This window comes from Haematobia irritans, chromosome 1 (genome assembly GCF_050003625.1).
Source record: "Haematobia irritans isolate KBUSLIRL chromosome 1, ASM5000362v1, whole genome shotgun sequence".
NCBI classification, from domain to species: domain Eukaryota; kingdom Metazoa; phylum Arthropoda; class Insecta; order Diptera; family Muscidae; genus Haematobia; species Haematobia irritans.
The window spans coordinates 212,713,830-212,737,077 of NC_134397.1; the positions used below are offsets into that span (position 1 = coordinate 212,713,830).

At 35.2% G+C, this 23,248-nt stretch overlaps 1 protein-coding gene across 3 annotated transcripts in view; it reads right to left on the reverse strand.

Annotated features, from left to right (window-relative positions):
* The window catches only part of PH4alphaEFB (prolyl 4-hydroxylase subunit alpha-1), a 173,887-nt gene that overhangs the window by 29,094 nt on the left and 121,545 nt on the right, over positions 1 to 23,248 (reverse strand). The window lies entirely within an intron of this gene.

Genomic DNA, 23,248 nt, shown 5'->3' on the forward strand with positions numbered 1-23,248 from the left:
AGATGGATGAAAAATACCAAAGACTGCATAAATAAGACCTATGAGACATTGAACTCTTGTCAAAAATTAGTCGGGGAACTATGCAGAACGCTTCCTTCCCTTTTTAATTGCCTTTATACTGCGATTATAAGACCTGTGGATACATATAGCTGCCACATTTGGTGGACAATCAAGAACCACAAAAATCAGATATCAAAAAGTCTGCATACATAAAGAAAATAGCAGAAATGACACTCGTGAGGCTTAAAAGGTTAGATATACTGGAAACCTCGGCAAGAAGGAATTTCATGCCGAGGGTTATAGAGACACTGATTATATGGCGACTGCGCATGTTTATCACAATAAGCCGAAATATATTATATCAAGTATGGAAGAGTGGGGGAGAGGAGGATACCTTCCCGAACTCTGAATATGTATACAGATGGATCGAAAATAGAGGAAGAAACTGGTAGAGGCATATATTGCAGTGAACTGGGAATACGAAAGTCCTACAGATTACACCTAGACCTCGATTTGCGTTGTTTCGAAGTTGCGTCACTGCTGAATTAGAACTAGTTTTCACTTTGCGTCGTTAGATTTTCAAAGTTGCGTTGTTGTCGTTGTTATCTATCTCCAATCTTTGCATGGTTTGCCATAGAAACTCATAATTCAGTTTGCGTCGTTTCAGTTTGCGTCGTGTTATCTGCGAGGCAAAGCGAGATCTAGGTGTATATAGCGATTGAGGTTGCTTTCAGGCAGAAATTTCTGCAATCACAAAAGCTGCTGAGTCGCTGTTGATGACACAGTTATTCCGAAGCGAAATCAACTCGACAGTCAAGCAGCTGTAAAAGCCTGAAACATTGCAGACATAAGGTCTAAGGTGGGCAGCCGCTGTCGTAGACAGATTGAGTTTTCACTGAACACCATAATATGGAATAATTGGAAGTGAAGAAGCACATGTATTGGCTAAGGAGGGCGCTCGTGGAGCGAATAATGTCCTTGCGGTCGTTCGGTCTCTTCGGAAGGTTACGAGCAAACCCATGTTGATATTGGACAAAAAGAACTGCAAGTATTGCGAAATTCTGAAGGCGATAAACAGACGGGAATTGAGGCTTTTAATTGAAATTATAACTGGACACCTGGGAAACATATGGCAAGAATCGGCCTTAATGATGATGAAATTTGCAAATGGTGCCTGAACCCGGAAGTTACTAAAGACTCGCCCCACTTCCTGAACCAGAGTCCATCACTATCTATTAGAAAAAACAAGGTACAATTTTTTCAGGATCTAATCAATCTGCCCTAAAGAGGGTTAGGTTAGGTGTAGTAGCAGCCCAATATTTTAGACTCAGACTATTCAGTTCATTGTGACATCACAGAGGTGAACTTCTCTCTTATCACTGAGTGCTGGGAGGGGACCTGCTGGGTCCAAGGACCACCTTTTTATAAAGGGTGATTTGTTAAGAGCTTGATAACTTAAAAAAAAAAAAACGCATAAAATTTGCAAAATCTCATCGGTTCTTTATTTGAAACGTTAGATTGGTCAATGACATTTACTTTTTGAAGATAATTTCATTTAAATGTTGACCGCGGCTGCGTCTTAGGTGGTCCATTCGGAAAGTCCAATTTTGGGCAACTTTTTCGAGCATTTCGGCCGGAATAGCCCGAATTTCTTCGGAAATGTTGTCTTCCAAAGCTGGAATAGTTGCTGGCTTATTTCTGTAGACTTTAGACTTGACGTAGCCCCACAAAAAATAGTCTAAAGGCGTCAAATCGCATGATCTTGGTGGCCAACTTACCGGTCCATTTCTTGAGATGAATTGTTCTCCGAAGTTTTCCCTCAAAATGGCCATAGAATCGCGAGCTGTGTGGCATGTAGCGCCATCTTGTTGAAACCACATGTCAACCAAGTTCAGTTCTTCCATTTTTGGCAACAAAAAGTTTGTTAGCATCGAACGATAGCGATCGCCATTCACCGTAACGTTGCGTCCAACAGCATCTTTGAAAAAATACGGTCCAATGATTCCACCAGCGTACAAACCACACCAAACAGTGCATTTTTCGGGATGCATGGGCAGTTCTTGAACGGCTTCTGGTTGCTCTTCACTCCAAATGCGGCAATTTTGCTTATTTACGTAGCCATTCAACCAGAAATGAGCCTCATCGCTGAACAAAATTTGTCGATAAAAAAGCGGATTTTCTGCCAACTTTTCTAGGGCCCATTCACTGAAAATTCGACGTTGTGGCAGATCGTAAGTCTATTCATGATGAAATGTCAAAGCATACTGAGCATCTTTCTCTTTGACACCATGTCTGAAATCCCACGTGATCTGTCAAATACTAATGCATGAAAATCCTAACCTCAAAAGAATCACCCTTTAGCAGAATTCGAATGGCCTTCCACATTGCGGTTAAACCACTTAGAGAAGCTTTGGAATACTCAGAAATATAACCAGCATTACTGAGAAGGGAAAATCCAACGCTGAAAAACCTTTTGGTGTCTGGTCGCAACTGGGACTGAACCTAAGACCCTTTGTATGCAAGGCGAATATGCTAATCACTGCACCACGGTGGCTCCCAAAAAACAGATGGCCAAACTCTGGAATGTATGACCCAAATATAAGAAGAAAAGCAGGACGCGCATGTGTGCTGCATGGTCACCTGGGATCGTTTATTCAATAAAGATATTCGTATTCGTTTGGAACTCAAACAGAAAAGTACGTTTATTGAATTGGGAATTCAAATGGATATCAACTACATTTATTGCCAGTGACAATTAAATTGTACAGCTCAGTTTTATAGCCGAATCCGAACGGCCTTCCATATTGCGGTGAAACCACTTAGAGAAGCTTTGAAACATTCAGAAATGGTACCAGCATTAGTGAGAAGGGATAATCCAAACTTAAAAACCTTTTGGTGTTTGATCGAAACCCACCACCCTGTGTATATTATGCGGACTTGCTAACCATTGCACCATGGCGGCTCAATCTCGGTTTCGATCGAACGCCCAAAAGTTTTCCTGTGGGGCTTTATTTCCTCTCAGTAATGCTTCTGACGGATTCGGCTAAAAACAGGAGTTTTCTTGTCCTTGGAATCGGGCTACACTCAGGGGTAAGAGAGAAATTAATCACTGTGTTATCGCAATGGCCTGAGTAGTCTAAGTGAGCCTGAAATAACGGACAGTCACTATACCAAACATAACCTCAACTAGGTAGTACATCCCAGCAAAAAATACTTCAGCAGTAAGAGTTTAGTTGCGGTTTTTGGTATACAATAAAGTAGGCAGTGTATCCTCACTGCATGAATCGGTAGCAATAACGTAAACGAGTAATTAAAATACTTTATGATCATTCGTTTACGTTATTGCAACCAATTCATGCAGTATAGACGCATGAGAGGTAGTGCTGTTTTCCTTCACGCCAACAATGCTATACTCAAGATTATATATCACTTCTGAGCAATATTTCTATTAAAATGAGCAATTAGATCAGCGCTATGTAGAAGCTGCTCTAAATCGGGACATCGCCCACAAAAATCAGCGCTGATTCGATTGTTTTGTAAGCAGTTGGTACCAGGGCTGTGGAGTCGAGCCAATTTTGCTCGACTCCGACTCCAGCATTTTTCATCAGCTCGACTCCGACTACGACTCCGGAGTCGACTCTGGGTAATATAACTAATTTTCATTTTAATACCACTAATTTTTAGTTCTATTGTGGGGGTACCGTAAGTGGATCGATATAAAGTATCGTATTTATTTATGTTTGCAAAAAAAAGGTCTTAATTTCACATTAGATGCCAATTGAACTCTATATTTGAAATTTAGGGCAATGTTTAATAAATAAAATAACGATATAAATACCCATCATAATATGAGAAGATACCAACAGTATATGTGTTTGTGGACTAAAATTATTGATACTATCTCAAATCCTTTAAATTTGTTGCGAGCTATATAAAGGCTTATATTCCCATATTCATGAATTTGAATCTGAATCGATTTAGACAAAATTGTATATACCTCTACAAAATCTATGTACTTAAATTAAATCTAACGTTATGGGACGTAACACAATTTTAACAAAAAATAAAAATGCAAGGAAAGTCTAAAGTCGGGCGGGCCGATTATAATATAGTCTGCACAACTTTGTATTTAGATCTACATTTTGATAAAATCTCAAATCAGACTTCTACAAAATCTCGGACAATATTTGGGAAATATTTATAATTGTTTAGACAATTTCGCAAAAATGAATTTATGAGCCATTCATTTAAATATTTGAAAATTTGAGTCATTTCTACAAGTTTTCGGCTTAGCAGTGAGTATCAGTGAGTATACAATTTTGGAAAAATTTTTGTCTAGTAAATAAAATTTTGCAAAATTTTATATAGAAATAAAATTTTGCAACATATTCTACAGAAACAAAATTTTGACTAAATTTTCTATAGAAATAAAATTTTGGCAAAATTTTTTATAGAAATCAAATTTTGACCAAATATATAGAAATAAAATTTTGAATAAAATTTTTATAGAAATAAAATTTGGCAAAATTTTTTATAGAAATAAAAGTTTGAAAAAATTATCAAATAGAAATACAATTAAAAAAAATTGTGTTGCAAACAAAATTTTGCAAAATTTTCTACAGAAATAAAATTTTGCAAAATATTCTATAGGAACAGCATTTGTATAGAAATAAAATTTTGTCTAAATTTTATATAGAAAAAAATATTTCTATAGTGATAAAATTTTGAATACATTTTTTATAGCAGTATCAGTAAGAAAAAAAATTTTGAGAAAATTTGCTATAGAAATAAAATTTGAAAATTTTTTCTTATAGAAATAAAATTTTGAAAAAATTATCAATAAAAATTACAATTTTAGAAAAATTTTTGTGTAGTAAATAAAATTCTGCAAAATATTCTACAGAAACAAAATTTTGACTACATTTTCTATAGAAATAAAATTTTGATCAAATTTTCTAATAAAAAAATCTATTACTATATAATTTTGGAAAAATTTTCTATAGAAATAAAATGTTGACCAAATTTTCTAATAAATATAAAATTTTGGCAAAATTTTCTATAGAAATAAAATTTTGACTTAAATTTTTATAGAAATAAAATTATCAATAGAAATAAAATTTTGAAAAAATGTTTGTGTAACAAACAAAATTTTGCCAAATTTTCTATAGAAATAAAATTTTGCTAAATATTCTATAGAAAAAAAATTTTGACTCAATTTTCTATAGAAATAAAATTTTGGCAAAATTTTCTACAGAAATAAAATTTTGACCAAATTTTCTAATAAAAAATCCATTACTACAAAAATTTTGGCAAAATTTTCTATAGAAATAAAATTTTGACTTAAATTTTGATAGAAATAAAATATCAATAGAAATAAAATTAAAAAAAAATTGTGTAACAAACAAACTTTTGCAAAAGTTTCTATAGAAATAAAATTTTGCAAAATATTCTATAGAAACAAAATTTTGACTCAATTTTCTATAGAAAAAAATATGTCTATAGCAATAAATTTTTGAATAGATTTTTTATAGAAATAAAATTTTTACAAAATTTGCTATAGAAATAAAATGTTGACAAAACCTTTTATAGAAATAACATTTTGACAAAATTTGCTATAAAAACAAATTTGGAACAAGTATATACGGCCGTAAGTTCGGCCAGGCCGAAGCTTATGTACCCTCCATCATGGATTGCGTAGGAACTTCTTCTAAACACTGCCATCCACAATCGAATTACTTAAGTTGCGGTAACGCTTGCCGATGGCAAGGTATCTTAAAACCTCCTAACACCATCTTCTAAATTGTATGTAAGTCCATACGTGGTATATATTAAATCAAACAAGTATATATGGCCGTAAGTTCGGCCAGGCCGAAGCTTATGTACCCTCCATCATGGATTGCGTAGCAACTTCTTCTAAACACTGCCATCCACAATCGAATTACTTAAGTTGCGGTAACGCTTGCCGATGGCAAGGTATCTTAAAACCTCCTAACACCATCTTCTAAATTGTATGTAAGTCCATACGTGGTATATATTAAATCAAAAAAGATCGATCCCATACGTATATAATTCAGTTTTACAAAGTAGACATAAAATTTTGACAAAATTTTCTACAGAAATAAAATTTTAACAAAATTTTCTAAGAAATAAAATTTTCACAAAATTTTCTATAGAAATAAAAATTTTGACAAAATTTTCTATAGAAAGAAAATTTTGACAATAATTTCTACAGAAATAAAATTTTAACAAAATTTTCTATAGAAATAAACTTTTCACAAAATTTTCTATAGAAATAAAATCTTGGTAGATTATTTTTGGCTCGAGTGGCAACCATGATTGTGAACCGAATAAAATTTGAACAAAAGTTTCTATAGAAATAAAATTTTGACAATGATGAAAATTTTATTATGAACCGACTAAAATTTTAACAAAATTTTCTCTAGAAATAAAATTTTGACAAAAATTTCTATAGAAATAAAATTTTGGTAGATTATTTTTGGCTCTAGTGGCAACCATGATTATGAACCGATATGGACCAATTTTTGTGTGATTGGACCAATTTTGGTATGGTTGTTAGCGACCATATACTAACACCACGTGCCTAATTTGAACCGGATCGGATGAATTTTGCTCCTCCAAGAGGCTCCGGAGGTCAAATCTGGAGAATGTTTTATATGGGGGCCATATATAATTATGGACCGATATGGACCAATTCTGGCACGGTTGTTAAAGATCGTATACTAACACCATGTTCCAAATTACAACCGGATTGGATGAAATTTGCTTCTCTTGGAGACTTTGCAAGCCAAATCTGGGGATCGGTTTATATGGGGGCTATATATAATTATGAACCGATGTGGACCAATTTTTGGATGGTTGTTAGAGACCATATACCAATATCATGTACCAAATTTCAGGCGGATCGGATGAAATTTACTTCTCTTTGAGGCTCCGCAACCCAAATCTGGGGATCGGTTTATATGGGCGCCATATATAATTATGGACCGATGTGAACCAATTTTTGCACGGTTGTTAGAGACCATATACCAATACCATGTACCAAATTTCAGGCGGATCGGATGCAATTTGCTCCTCTTTGAGGCTCCGCAAGCCAAATCTGGGGATCGGTTTATATGGGGTCTATATATAATTAAGGACCGATGTGGACCAATTTTTGCATGATTATTAGAGACCATATATCAACACCATGTACCAAATTTCAGCCAGATCGGATGAAATATGCTTCTCTTAGAGGCTCCACAAGCCAAATCTGGGGATCGGTTTATATGGGGGCTATATATAATTAAGGACCGATATTGACCAATTTTTGCATGGTTGTTAGAGACCATATACCAACATCATGTACCAAATTTCAGCCGGATCGGATGAAATTTTGTTCTCTTTGAGGCTCCGCAAGCCAAATCTGGGGATCGGTTTATATGGGGGCTATATATAATTATGGACCGATGTGAACCAATTTTTGCATGGTTGTTAGAGACCATATACCAACACCATGTACCGAATTTCAGCCGGATCGGATGAAATTTGCTTCTCTTTTAGGCTCCGCAAGCCAAATCTGGGGATCGGTTTATATGGGGGCTATATATAATTATGGACCGATGTGGACCAATTTTTGCATGGTTGTTAGAGACCATATATCAACACCATGTACCAAATTTCAGCCGGATCGGATGAAATATGCTTCTGTTAGAGGCTCCACAAGCCAAATCTGAGGGTCCCTTTATATGGGGGCTATACGTAAAAGTGGACCGATATGGCCCATTTGCAATACCATCCGACCTACATCGATAACAACTACTTGTGCCAAGTTTCAAGTCGATAGCTTGTTTCGTTCGGAAGTTAGCGTGATTTCAACAGACGGACGGACGGACGGACGGACGGACGGACATGCTTAGATCGACTCAGAATTTCACCACGACCCAGAATATATATACTTTATGGGGTCTTAGAGCAATATTTCGATGTGTTACAAACGGAATGACAAAGTTAATATACCCCCATCCTTTGATGGAGGGTATAAAAAGATCGATCCAATACGTATATAATTCAGTTGGACAAAGTAGACATAAAATGTTGACAACATTTTCTACAGAAATAAAATTTTAACAAAATTTTCTATAGAAATACAATTTTCACAAAATTTTCTATAGAAATAAAAATTTTGAAAAAATTTTCTATAGAAAGACAATTTTGACAAAAATTTCTACAGAAATAAAATTTTAACAAAATTTTATCTAGAAATAAAATTTTGACAAAATTTTCTATAGAAATAAAATCTGATAGATTATTTTTGGCTCGAGTGGCAACAATGATTATGAACCGAATAAAATTTGAACAAAATTTTCTATAGAAATACAATTTTGACAAAATTTTCTATAGAAATAAAATTTTGACAATGATGAAAATTTTATTATGAACCGAATAAAATTTTAACAAAATTTTCTCTAGAAATAAAATTTTGACAAAATTTTCTAAATAAATAAAATTTTGACAAAATTTTCTATAGAAATAAAATTTTGGTAGATTATTTTTGGCTCTAATGGCAACCATGATTATGAACCGATATCGACCAATTTTTGTGTGATTGGACCAATTTTGGTATGGTTGTTAGACCATATACTAACACCACGTTCCTAATTTGAACCGGATCGGATGAATTTTGCTCCTCCAAGTGGCTCCGGAGGTCAAATCTGGAGAACGTTTTATATGGGGGCTATATATAATTATGCACCGATATGGACCAATTGTGGCACGGTTGTTAAAGATCATATACTAACACCATGTTCCAAATTACAACCAGATTGGATGAAATTTGCTTCTCTTGGAGACTTCGCAAGCCAAATCTGGGGATCGGTTTATATGGGGGCTATATATAATTATGAACCGATGTGGACCAATTTTTGCATGGTTGTTAGAGACCATATACCAACATCATGTACCAAATTTCAGCCGGATCGGATGAAATTTTCTTCTCTTTGAGGCTCCGCAAGCCAAATCTGGGGATCGGTTTATATGGGGGCTATATATAATTATGGACCGATATGGACCAATTTTTGCATGGCTGTTAGAGATCATATACCAACACCATGGACCAAATTTCAGGCGGATCGGATGAAATTTGCTTCTCAAATCTGGGGATCGGTTTATATGGGGGCTATATATAATTATGGACCGATGTGGACCAATTTGTGCATGGTTGTTAGAGACCATATACAAACACCATGTACCAAATTTCAGCCGGATCGGATGAAATATGCTTCTGTTAGAGGCTCCACAAGCCAAATCTGAGGGTCCCTTTATATGGGGGCTATACCTACATCGATAACAACTACTTGTGCCAAGTTTCAAGTCGATAGCTTGTTTCGTTCGGAAGTTAGCGTGATTTCAACAGACGGACGGACGGACATGTTTAGATCGACTCAGAATTTCACCACGACCCAGAATATATATACTTTATGGGGTCTTAGAACAATATTTCGATGTGTTACAAACGGAATGACAAAGTTAATATACCCCCATCCTATGATGGAGGGTATAAAAAAATTTTCTGTCAATATTCCACATATGTATATGGCCTTAAAATAAAATTAAAAAAAATAATTTCGATTTGTTCGAAATATTTCAAATTTATTGATATGGACATTAAAATGGATCGATCCAGCCCATCTGCTAGGAAACATCAAAAGATAGCCGTAATTGAATTGATTGATGAAAATGATTTTCATTTACAATCATGCTGTACATTGATTAAATTAATAACGCAATGGAAACTAATTTGCGTAAAGACTTGCTTAGTTACAAAAATGTGAAGTGTTTTAAAAAAAATTGGTTTAGCCGGAGTCGAGCAACATTTTTACGACTCCGACTCCAGCAAAATCTTCAGACTCCGACTCCGACTCCGGCTCCACAGCCCTCTCTCCTTTACAATCGTGCTGAAATAGTGCTCCATTTTTTGCTGGGTATGTGTCCGCTTGAAAATATTATGGTAATGGGAAAGGAAAAGTATGCTCACAAATTTGGTATGTGACACCAAAAACTGCATTATTTATGAAGGTATCCATCATATCGGTAATTTTAACGAGATTTGTGATCAAAATTTACAAAATTTAAAGTTTTTAACAGTATAACTCAAAAAAAGTTTGCTATTTAGTGGCACCAATGAATCATCACTTTAAAAAGTTGAAAATTTGCCATTAAGTGGCATAGCAATCTCGTGAAGACTATACGCGTGGTGTTACCTCTTTCTATATTTTTGAGTTCTTGTAAAAATGTATAATCTGGCATAGTCGTAACATAAAAGCTACTAGCTTCTTAATAGCTTTTTCCAACTTGTACCTGCAAAATTTCAAAATACAGATTCCTAACAAAATTGGGGACATTTGTACAAAAAGTTTCATCTGGCAACCCTACCTACAAGAAGTGGGTGCAATTTCATTCCGAACTCTGCAGTGTTTTACAGTATTGCACTAGTCCTATAGATAAATTCAGTTTTGGTTACCAAAGTTGTTCATTTTCATTTGCCTCTGCCCACCCTACCAACCAGCTTTAGTGTTTGTTTTTCCTTGGAAAACCATAGAGAAAACTTCAACTTTTTCCAATACACAAACATTGGATCTGCTGCAATGTGGGCTGTTGCTGTGGATTGCCAGTGTCAGTGCCACATCAGGGAGCATAATGTTGGCGTCAATGTCGACAATATGGCTATGTGGCCATATACATACCTTTTGTCAGGATGTGTTTGTGCAACCGGATGTGAAGGTTTGTGGTACAATTTAATTCTTGAATGTCAACGAAATTGCATATTCCAAAATGAGACGTACATATATCGAGTATCCAAACGTTTCATGTTTATGGTCTGGATAAAAAGGGGTTTAAGGATACTTATGTGGGAAATTTGCAATGAAAATATTTAATGACAGTCTTTTAGCATAATGCCTCGAAGATACTTATTTGAATAGAAAGCAAAGACTTATTTTTTTAGGTTTTTGTTTGAAACACTCTTCCATGCAACGGTAAAGTTGAATTTTGTTTTAGAAATTGGAACAAATAATGTCATTCATAATAAAAACAAGTAAGGAAAGTCTAAAGTCGGGCGGGGCCGACTATATTATACCCTGCACCATTTTGTAGATCTAAATTTTCGATATCACATCCGTCAAATGTGTTGGGTGCTATATATAAAGGTTTGTCCCAAATACTTACATTTAAATATCACTCGATCTGGACAGAATTTGATAGACTTCTACAAAATCTATAGACTCAAAATTTAAGTCGGCTAATGCACTAGGGTGGAACACAATGTTAGTAAAAAATATGGGAAACATTTAAATCTGAAGCAAACTTCGCAAAAGTTTTTTTATGATTTATCGCTCGATATATATGTATTAGAAATTTAGGAAAATTAGAGTCATTTTTACAACTTTTCGACTAAGCAGTGGCGATTTTACAAGAAAAATGTTGGTATTTTGACCATTTTTGTCGAAATCAGAAAAACATATATATGGGAGCTATATCTAAATCTGAACCGATTTCAACCAAATTTGGCACGCATAGCAACAATGCTTATTCTCCTCCCTGTGCAAAATTTCAACTAAATCGGAGTAAAAAATTGGCCTCTGTGGTCATATGAGTGTAAATCGGGCGAAAGCTATATATGTGAGCTATATATAAATCTGAACCGATTTCAATCAAATTTGGCACACATAGCTACAATGCTAAATCTACTCCCTGTGCAAAATTTCAACCAAATTGGGCCAAAACTCTGGCTATTAGAACCATATTAGTCCATATCGGGCGAAAGATATATATGGAAGCTATATCTAAATCTGACCCGATTTCAATCAAATTTTGCACATTTAACTGCACTACTAATTGTACTCCTAGTGCAAAATTTCAAACAAATTGGACCAAAACTCTGACTTCTAGGACCATATTAGTCCATATCGGGCGAAAGGTATATATGGGAGCTATATCTAAATCTGAATCGATTTCAACCAAATTTGGCACGCATAGCTACAATGCTAAATCTACTCCCTGTGCAAAATTTCAACCAAATTGAGCCAAAACTCTGGCTTTTAGGACCATATTAGTCCATATCGGGCGAAAGATATATATGGGAGCTATATCTAAATCTGAACCGATTTCAATCAAATTTTGCACACTTGACTATACTACTAATTGTACTCCTAGTGCAAAATTTCAACCAAATTCGGCAAAAATCTGGCTTCTGGAGCCATTTAAGTCCATATCGGGCGAAAGATATATATGGGAGCTATATCTAAATCTGAACCAATTTCAATCAAATTTTGCACACTTGACTATACGACTAAGTGTTATGTTTGTACAAAATTTCAAGCAAATCGGTATAAAACTCTGGCTGCTAGCTCCATATTAGTGCATATCGGGCGAAAGATATATATGGGAGCTATATCTAAATCTGAACCAATTTCTTCCAAAATCAATAGGGTTCTATTCTGACCCAAATTAGGAACATGTGCCAAATTTGAAGGCGATTGGACTTAAATTGCGACCTAGACTTTGATCAGACAGACGGACGGACGGACGGACGGACAGACGGACATGGTTATATCGACTCAGGGACCCACCCTGAGCATTAGTGCCAAAGACACCATGTGTCTATCTCGTCTCCTTCTGGGTGTTACAAACATATGCACTAACTTATAATACCCTGTTCCACAGTGTGGCGCAGGGTATAAAAACGTGTCACTTTTTCCCATAAATAATAAATACAAATTAAATGCATTTATGTAAGTTTTTATAAAGATCTCTTTTTTAGCATACTTTCAGGAGACTCACGTCCCCACTTCTATGATACCCTTGTGCCATTTTAGTAGAAAATTTGTCACACTCTCTATTCAAATCAACGTATTACATTTTTGTGCGACTTTCTTGTCATGTTGTGCAATGTTTTGGATAATTCGTATAACCTCCACAGCACATAAAAAATATTTTTGTCTTCAATCACGAAATTAATTGATCTCAATAATTTTTTAATTGAAATGTCTTTAATCACAGAAATGATAGTATCAATCACTAGTCATTTGAAAAATTAATAATTCCAATTAAAAAAACTAATTGATACAATTAATTTTTGTTTCAATTAAAAATTTTGTTAAATCAATTAAATTTTTTTATTAAATTAATAAAATCAATTAAAATTTTAAAAGGAAAAATTTTGGTGGTATTTTGTTCTGTGCATAGGAGAGAGGGTATACTAGCTTTTCCCTTCCGTTTCGAATACATAGAAATATTGGTCTCACACCCCAGATAATATATATATTCTAGGTTGTGGTAAAATACTGAGTCGACACAGCGATTTCCGTCCGTCCAGCTGCCCGTCTGTTTAAATCATACAAACTTCCGAACGAAGTTGACTTGAAACTTTGCACAAGTAGCTTTTATTGATGAAGCCACCGTGGTGCAATGGTTAGCATGCCCGCCTTGCATACACAAGGTCGTGGGTTCGATTCCAGCTTCGACCAAAAAGTTTTTCAGCGGTGGATTATCCCACCTCAGTAATGCTGGTGACATTTCTGAGGGTTTTCAAAGCTTCTCTAAGTGGAAAGCCGTTCGGACTCGGCTATAAAAAGGAGGTCCCTTGTCATTGAGCTTAACATGGAATCGGGCAGCACTCAGTGATAAGAGAGAAGTTCACCAATGTGGTATCACAATGAACTGAATAGTCTAAGTGAGCCTGATACATCGGGCTGCCACCTAACCTAACCTATTATTGATGAAGGTCGGATGCAGAGAATGAAGCCGCCGAGTCGCGCCGCCGATTTCAGTCGCCGCCGACCATTTTTTGCCAGTCGACGCCGCCGCCGAATATGTCGACTCACCTCGACTCAAATTTAGCCGCTAATTAATCAAAAATGTCGATTTAAATCAGAAAAATTTATATATATTTGACGTATTTTTTCCAAAATTTTGAACACAACCAATCATATTTAAGCTGCTATAATAATTTAGCAAAAATTTAGCTCAGAAAATTTGAACGAAAAGTAAATTTGTTTGTTAGATAGGTTGTACAACTAATCTCATTATCATTCGATTAACTTCAAATTGATTTTGTAATGGATAATTGTCCGCCGCCGAGTGAACAAATTTATATCGGCTCAGCCGTCAAGCCGCCGCCGCCGGAGGCAAAAATTTAGTGTCCGCCGCCGCCGACAAAAATGGGTCGGCTTCATTCTCTGGTCGGATGGTATGGCATATAGGTAATATCGGACCATAGGTATAGCGCCCATATAAGCAGACCACCAGCTTTGTATACCCTCCACCATAGGATGGGGGTATATTAACTTTGTCATTCCGTTTGTAACACATCGAAATATTGCTCTAAGACCCCATAAAGTATATATATTCTGGACCGTGGTGAAATTCTGAGTCGATCTGAGCATGTCCGTCCGACCGTCCGTCTGTTGAAATCACGCTAACTTCCGAACAAAACAAGCTATCGACTTGAAACTTGGCACAAGTGATTTTTATTGATGTAGGTCGGATGGTATTGCAAATGGGCCATATCAGTTCACTTTTACGTATAGCCCCCATATAAACGAACCCCCAAATTTGGCTTGCCGATCCTCTAAGAGAAGCAAATTTCATCCGATCCGGTTGAAATTTGCAACGTGGTGTTAGTATATGGTCTCTAACAACCATGCAAAAATTGGTCCATATCGGTCCATAATTATATATAGCCCCCATATAAACCGATCCCCCGATTTGGCTTGCCGAGCCTCTAAGAGACGAACCCCCAAATTTGGCTTTCCGATCCTCTAAGAGAAGCAAATTTCATCCGAGCCGGCTGAAATTTTGTACATGACGTTAGTATATGGTCTCTAACAACCGTGCAAAAATTGGTCCACATCGGTCCATAATTATATATAACCCTCATATAAACCGATCCCCCGATTTGGCTTGCCGAGCCTCTAAGAGAGGCAAATTTTAACCTGTCCGGCTGAAATTTGGTACGTGGTGTTAGTATATGGTCTCTAACAACCATGCAAAAATTGGTCCATATCGGTCCATAATTATATATAGCCCCCATATAAACCGATCCCCAGATTTGGTTTGCGGATCCTCTAAGAGAAGCAAATTTCATCCGATCCGGCTGAAATTTGGTACATGGTACACCCAAAAAATAGTGAACCCACCGTTGAAGAAAATGTAGGTTTGTTTTAGAAAATTTTAACTAAAATAGTTTTCTAATTGCAACATGTTACAAATAAGTTAATACTTTTTGTCAAATTGAAGAAAATTTATTAAAAATAATTAATTTTTTTCTCTTGTTTAAGAAAATTTCATATGTTGAAAGAAAAAATTGGATTTAAAAATTGTTAAAATGTCTTTAGCGCTATACGAAGTTCATGACAGGTACAATTTTTGTAAAATTTACTCATTTGAGAGACTTATGAACTCAATTTAAGCAAACTTCTGTCATTTTAGGAAAATATGAACTATTTTATTTTTTAGTAAAATTGTGCACTATATTTGTGTAAAACTTTTTTTCTTCTTTTTAGTTCACGTCATTAAAGTTAGCAAAAAATTATTCAAATAAGGAACATTTACTAATATTGTGCAAAGTTTAACTAAAATCAACTAAACTTCATGAACTAAAATAAAGTTCAGTTGGCATTAGAGCCCCTTTTTTCTGGGTGTATTAGTATATGGTCTCTAACAACCATGCAAAAATTGGTCCATAATTATATATAGCCCCCATATAAACCGATCCCCAGATTTGACCTCCGGAGCCTCTTAGAGGAGCAAAATTCATCCGATCCAGTTGAAATTGGGTACGTGGTGTTTGTCATGGTTTCTAATAAACATCCCGTGTACAAATTGGGGGATCTAAGTAGATATGATTAGATCTCAAAATTGGCCGCTTTGGATCCAAGCAGACTTACTTAGATATGATGAGACACAATTAGATATTATTATATATAATTCCACATATGACGAGATCCAACTGTATATAGGGATAGATATAATCATATCTAAGACATTAGATCTAGGCCAATTTTGAGATCTGATCAGATCTAATTCCATAGTAATTAGATATGATTAGATCTTACCATTTTTCGGATCTACTAATATCTAATTGTATCAAATTAGATCTCTCAATTTTTACTCGGGATGCCAACATTGGTCCATATCGGACCATAATTATATATAGCCCCCATATAAACCGATCCCCAGATTTGACCTCCGGAGCCTCTCTGAGGAGCAAAATTCATCCGATCCGGTTTAAATTTGGAACGAGGTGTTAGAATGTGGTATCTAACAAACACGCAAGAATTGGTCCATATCGGTCCATAATTATATATAGCCCCCATATAAACCGTTCCCCAGATTAGATCTCCGGAGCCTCTTGGAGGAGCAAAATTCATCCGATACAGTTGAAATTTACAACGTGGTGTTAGTATAAGGCCGCTAACAACCATGCCAAAATTGGTCCATATCGGTCTATAGTTATATATATAGCTGATCCCAAATCACACAAAAATTGGTCATATCGGTTCATAATCATGGTTGCCACTCGAGCCAAAAATAATCTAGCAAAATTTTATTTTTATAGAAAATTTTTTCAAAATGTTATTTTTATAGAAAATGTTGTCAAAATTTTATTTCTATAGAAAATATTGTCAAAATTTTATTTCTATAGAAAATTTTGTTAAAATTTTATTTCTATAGAAAAGTTTGTTAAAATTTTATTTCTATAGAAAATGTTGTCAAAATTTTATTTTGTCAAAATGTTATTTCTATAGAAACTTTAAACTTAATTATATACGTATTTAATCGGCCTTTTTTAGTTTAATATATACCACGTATGAACTATGTGGTATATATTACAGAGTTAGGAAGTTTTAAGATACCTTGCCATCGGCAAGTGTTACCGCAACACAAGTAATTCGATTGTGGATGACAGTTTTCAGTAGAAGTTTCTACGCAATCCATGGTGGAGGGTACATAAGCTTCGGCCTGGCCGAACTTACGGCCGTATATACTTGTTATTGTATACTTTATAAAAACATGTGTCCCTTTTTTAAAAGTTGTGTGCCGCCTTTTATTGCTAATTACACTATTTGTGCCACATTTTAAAAACTCTCAACAATAACGCTACTCAAAAAATATTATTGAAATTTGTTTACTCATTTTTTTGGATAAATATTTTTTATCAAAATTCTACAGGTGGCCACAAGGTTGTACCCAAAGAGATTAAGTTGGGCGCAAAAAATAAAAACTACATAAAAATAAAAAATTTTTAAAATTTCAATTTATAGAAAAGAAATTTATTTTCGTGTAAATCCTCTTTAATTGAATCATATATTTTTATAACAGCATTTCGATTGCAAAGCATGGACATGTATCTCGTATTTAAGTAAACAGACAATGGAAACCGGTGAAGCCATATAACCATACACTAATAGAAAAAATTATGTTCCATAGTCGTGAACAGACGGTGACAAAATGAAACGGAAACGTTCACAAAATATCAAAACGGAACGTTCACAATTTCGACCACGGGCGTTCACGATTTCATGAACGGTATGCGTTTTTCTCTGTCCATGAGAAGTCTTAACATAATAGTTAGATGTTATTATGGCAACTCCCTCGGTGGTGCAAGGTGCTAAGGCGACTGTTAAGGCGTATGGTGCAGAACACACAGGTTCGAGTCACAGTAGCGGAAATCTTTTTTTTAATCCTGTTTATAAATTCGTAACCATAACGTTTTCAGATCGTGAACGCTGGTGTCATTTTATCGTTGTCGTTCTCCGTTCGACACCATATGTTTGTTGATTCACTTTCATGAACGTATCGTTTTGAAATGAGCACGCCGTGTATGATTTTTTTCTATGAGTGTACATGATGCCAATGAATAAATACTTTTACTTCTCTTGTATGCCGTGGCACGTCACGTACATTTAATATTTGACCAATAAAGAAAACTCAATTATGCTATTAAAAAATGGAAAAAATCACTTTAAGTTGCAAGAGGATGGTCTACTTATAAAAATTGATATTTAAAAACAAGTATATACAGCAGTAAGTTCGGCCGGGCCGAATCTGAAATACCCACCACCATGAACCAAATATTAGGGTTTCCTTTGAAATTTCAGGAGGGCTTGAGGACACTTCCCGAAGATAAATTTAAAGATTTCACCTATGAGGACTATATCAGATTCTGGATTTATAAGAAAATACCTCTAGATTTCCAATTTCAGGCAAATTGTAGTAAAATCAGGATATCGGTCTATATGGGGGCTATACCATAACATGGACCGATACTCACCATTTGTGGCACACCTCTTTATGGTCCTAAAATACCTATAAATTTCCAATTTCAGGCAAATTGTATATAAACTACGAATTCTATAAACCCAAGATGTAAAATCGGGAGATCGGTCTATATGGGGGCTATACCAAAACATGTAACGATACGGACCATTTTGGGCACACCTTTTGATGGTCCTAAATTACCTATAGATTTTCAATTTCAGGCAAATTGGATAAAAACTACGGTTTCTATAAGCCCAAGACCCCAAATCGGGAAGTCGGTTTATATGGGGACCATACCAAAAACATGGACCGATGCTCACCATTTTTGGCACACCTCTTTACGGTTCTAAAGTACCTCTCGATTTCCAATTTTAGGTAAATTGGAAAAAAACTGCGGTTTCTATAAGCCCATGAAGTAAACTCGGGAGATCGGTCTATATGGGGGCTATACTGAAATATGGACCGATACTCACAATTTTTGGCACACATATTTGTGGTCCTACAGTACCTCTAGATTTCGAATTCCAGGTAAATTTAATAAAAACTGCGGTTTCTATAAGCCCAAGAAGTAAAATCGGGAGATCGGTCTATATGGGGGCTATAGCAAAACATGGACCGATATAGCCCATCTTCGAACTTGATCTGTCTGCAGACAAAAGACGAGTTTGTGCAATATTTCAGCACGATTGCTTCATTATTGAAGACTGTAGCGTGATTACAACAGACAGACAGACAGCCAGACATCGTTATATCGTCTTAGAATTTCTCCCTGATCAAGAATATATACTTTATATAGTCGGAAATCGATATTTCGATGTGTTACAAACGGAATGACAAACTTATTATGCCCCCGTCACCATTCTATGGTGGTGGGTATAAAAAAATTAAGAAAAAAATCGATTAATCTTTGAGGCATACCAAGCTTGAATCTTTGGGATGATACGTGTTACAGGAGTCGATTTTTAGAGAAATCCAACCTCTTCTACTTTAAACATTACAGCATAAACTTCTGCTCTCCTATTAAGTTTAAGATCGGTTGTATAGAAAATTTAGTAATCCTTTATCAATTTGTCGAAAAATATTTACTTAGTTTTTTGGAAACGGCGCGACATCTCCGTTTGCAATACAGTTTAGTTAAAATTTTCTAAAATTAACAAAAAAATGTTCCTTCCTGGTGGGTACACTGTTTCTTGAGGGATGGCTTTGTCGACCATTTGTTAGCCATAATTCGTGCCAGAAGTAGCAAATACGAACATATCTCAACAAATTCTAAAATTGATGTTATTTCCAAAATATGTAAAAAAGTATAGTGTTTTATTTGATTGCATTAAATATCAGCCACCCTGTAAGTCTTCACACATTTATGTAAGGCAGTGTAAAGAAAAGAATTGAGTTAAAGAATTTCAATTAGCTAAAGCATACTTTGAGGATGAGATATTAATACAGATATTCGTTTGTAGTTATTTTGTTCGAGCCTGAAAGTATGCTATGTAATTTGTTGTCATATATAAAGCCTTCGTTATGCATACGATACGTGGTGTGAACGTGTCTTCCTTTTTGAATCCAACTAGTAACCACAACTAGATTATACATTGGTTACCCAGCAAACCACATCTCATTACAATTTACATTACCAGGAGTAAAGCTGTCATTACACGTTGCATTACATTGCGGCGAGTTATAATGACTAACTTGTAATGACAAAAATAAATACTTCTCGGTAATTTTCGAATTGTTATTCTCAAATTTTTAGGCAGTTGTAGTTAACGAATTAATAAAATAGAATAAATGATGGTACCATTAGGTATAATTATTCACATAATCGAGCACTTATATTTTTCCGTTAAGAAATTTTTATCAAAAATATTTCATTATAATTGTGTTTAGTGACATTATCATATTATGTTTTAAATAAATGCTTTCTTATACGTCATTCACATTACACTTCCAAAATGCGCTTAAACTAATTTTCAAATGCCATTAGCCTTATAAAAAAAGAGACTTAAAATCTACTTTTAGTAGATTTCGAACCTTATGTGAATTGGCTATTGGATATATTATAACGTAATTCACGAATCCAACTCACTTAAACAACCTACATTTATTTCTATTTTAAGTGTGAAATTAAATTTCGTGTAATCTTATTGAGATTATTTATTAGATTTTTTGTTTATTTATACAATATTCGTGTCTATTCAAGTAGTTCTCCTATTACAGCATCACTCGCCATATTTTGATCCATTGTAATCGGCGATATAAATCAATATTTTCGAGATTTGGATGTCTGAGACAATAAGTGGCTATTTTGCAAGCTTTGGCGTATCTACGATTAAGTCATTACATATTAGGTGATTATATGCTTTAAATGCACTACTTATTTTATGACCGAAAGTATGCCTGGGGAGAAGTACTTTCCTTCTAGGACATACGCATGTAAATGTAATCCGAAGCGATGCCAATTAATAAGTGGTTATTAATTTTTAAATAGGCTTACCTACAAGATTACCGGGTAATGAGAGTTTTTGCTGGGTAATAAATCCACCTATTTTAATAAAAAGTATTGGTTTAAAGTTTACTTTAAGTTCATTGTATATGGGAGAAAGTCTTTTATTATGTACTCTACCAAATAATACTACTATTATTTGGTAGAGTCGCATTTTGCAACCTTTTTGACGTCATGCGACTTTTTGTGCGACTTTTTTAAAATATGTAAAAAAAGGAAAGTGCTTAAATTTTAAGCAAGTGGGAATTCATCGCCGTGCGAAGCCACCCCAATGGCCCGCCTTGTATACAAAGGGTCATGGATTCAAAACCAGTTTCGACCAAAGAGCAACATGTGTTTCTACGGTGGATGCTGAATGTTTCAAAGCTTCTCCACCACAATGTGAGACGCCAGAACTCGGCTATAAAAAAGAGTTCACTTTTCAATGACAAGTTGTCATTGAACTAAACATAGAAGCACTCATAACTAAGGGAGAAGTAGATCACGTATAGTATCACCTAACCTACGATACCTACCCTACACGGTGTTCTGGTTTGTTAAGTCGTTGTTTTGTTGCATATCATTTCAACCACTAGCTCCGTTCGAGTACCCACTAATTTTTGATAATTATCAAAAATTTTTACTGGAGTCTTTCGTTTACTCCAAAAAGCCAGCAAAAGAGAGCCACAGTGAGATCAAATGTGAAATTTGAGGAATAGATAAGTTGCAAGTTTTTGCTAGGAATTTTTTTCCCAGTAAAATCTTGCAATAGTTAGCCATTAACAAATAATAGGTGCAATATATTTCACAGAGTCAATTAGGAGTGTAGTATAAAAAATAAATATTTTTGTTTTTTTAATTGATTTAAATGCTTTTACATGGCTGATAGTAAATTGGCACTTGATGGCGTTCTCGTATATTTCTGCTAATTTTAGGAAGGAGAAAAAAATCAATTTTTTATTTATTGCAAGTTTACGTTTTACTGGATTTTCTGATACAATAAGTTGCTAAAATATCTCTTTATGTTAAAGGGAGTGTTCCTTTATTGTTTTTGTGTTGATTCATAGAAGATGTTTTGTAATAAAAATACTTCACAAATGTATGCGACTTTTTTTTATCATTATGCTACTTTTTTGTGCGACCTTTTTTGAGTATGCGACTTTTTTTGCGACTTTTTCAAAATTTCCAACGGTAACACTGTATATAGTAGTATAGCATTGAAATTCTAAGATATTTCACATTACATAAATATTATAGTGTGGCAAAAATCTAGGATTTGCCATCAATAATTTTGTGTAGAGTTAATAAGGTAAGAACAGAAATGATCTTACTGAAAACACCACAAAAGTTTTTCAGCGGTGGATTACCCCAGTAATGCTGGTTACATTTCTGAAGGTTTCAAAGCTTCTCTATGTGGTTTCACTGCAATGTGGAAAGCCGTTCGGACTCGGCTATAAAAAGGAGGTCCCTTGTCATTGAGCTTAACATGGAATCGGGCAGCACTCAGTGATAAGAGAGAAGTTCACCAATGTGGTATCACAATGGACAGAATAGTCTAAGTGAGCCTGATATATGGGGCTGCCACCTAACCTAACAGGTTGGCTAATAAGTCCCCGGTCTGACACATAGATGGCGTCGCTAGTATTATATGCATATTATTTTTATATAGTATCAACCTTCAAATGATTCGTGTCAAAATTTGAGGTCTGTAAGTCAATTAGTTTGTGAGATAGAGCGTCTTTTGTGAAGCAACTTTTGTTATTGTGAAAAAATGGAAAAAAAGGAATTTCGTGATTTGATAAAATACTGTTTTCTGAAGGGAAAAAAATACGTTGGAAGCAAAAACTTGGCTTGATAATGAGTTTTCGGACTCTGCCCCAGGGAAATCAACAATAATTGATTGGTGTGCAAAATTCAAGTGTAATGAAATGAGCACGGAGGACGGTGAACGCAGTGGACGCCCGAAAGAGGTGGTTACCGACGAAAACATCAAAAAAATCCACAAAATGATTTTGAATGACCGTAAAATGAAGTTGATCCGGGTAGCAGAAGCCTTAAAGATATCAAAGGAACGTGTTGGTCATATCATTCATCAATATTTGGATATGCGGAAGTTCTGTGCAAAATGGGTGCCGCGCGAGCTCACATTTGACCAAAAACAACAACGTGTTGATGATTCTGAACGGTGGTTGCAGCTGTTAACTCGTAATACACCCGAGTTTTTCCCTCGATATGTGACAATGGATGAAACATGGCTCCATCACTACACTCCTGAGTCCAATCGACAGTCGGCTGAGTGGACAGCGACCGGTGAACCGTCTCCTAAGCGTGGAAAGACTCAAAAGTCCGCTGGCAAAGTAATGGCCTCTGTTTTTTGGGATGCGCATGGAATAATTTTCATCGATTATCTTGCGAACGGAAAAAACCATCAACAGTGACTATTATATG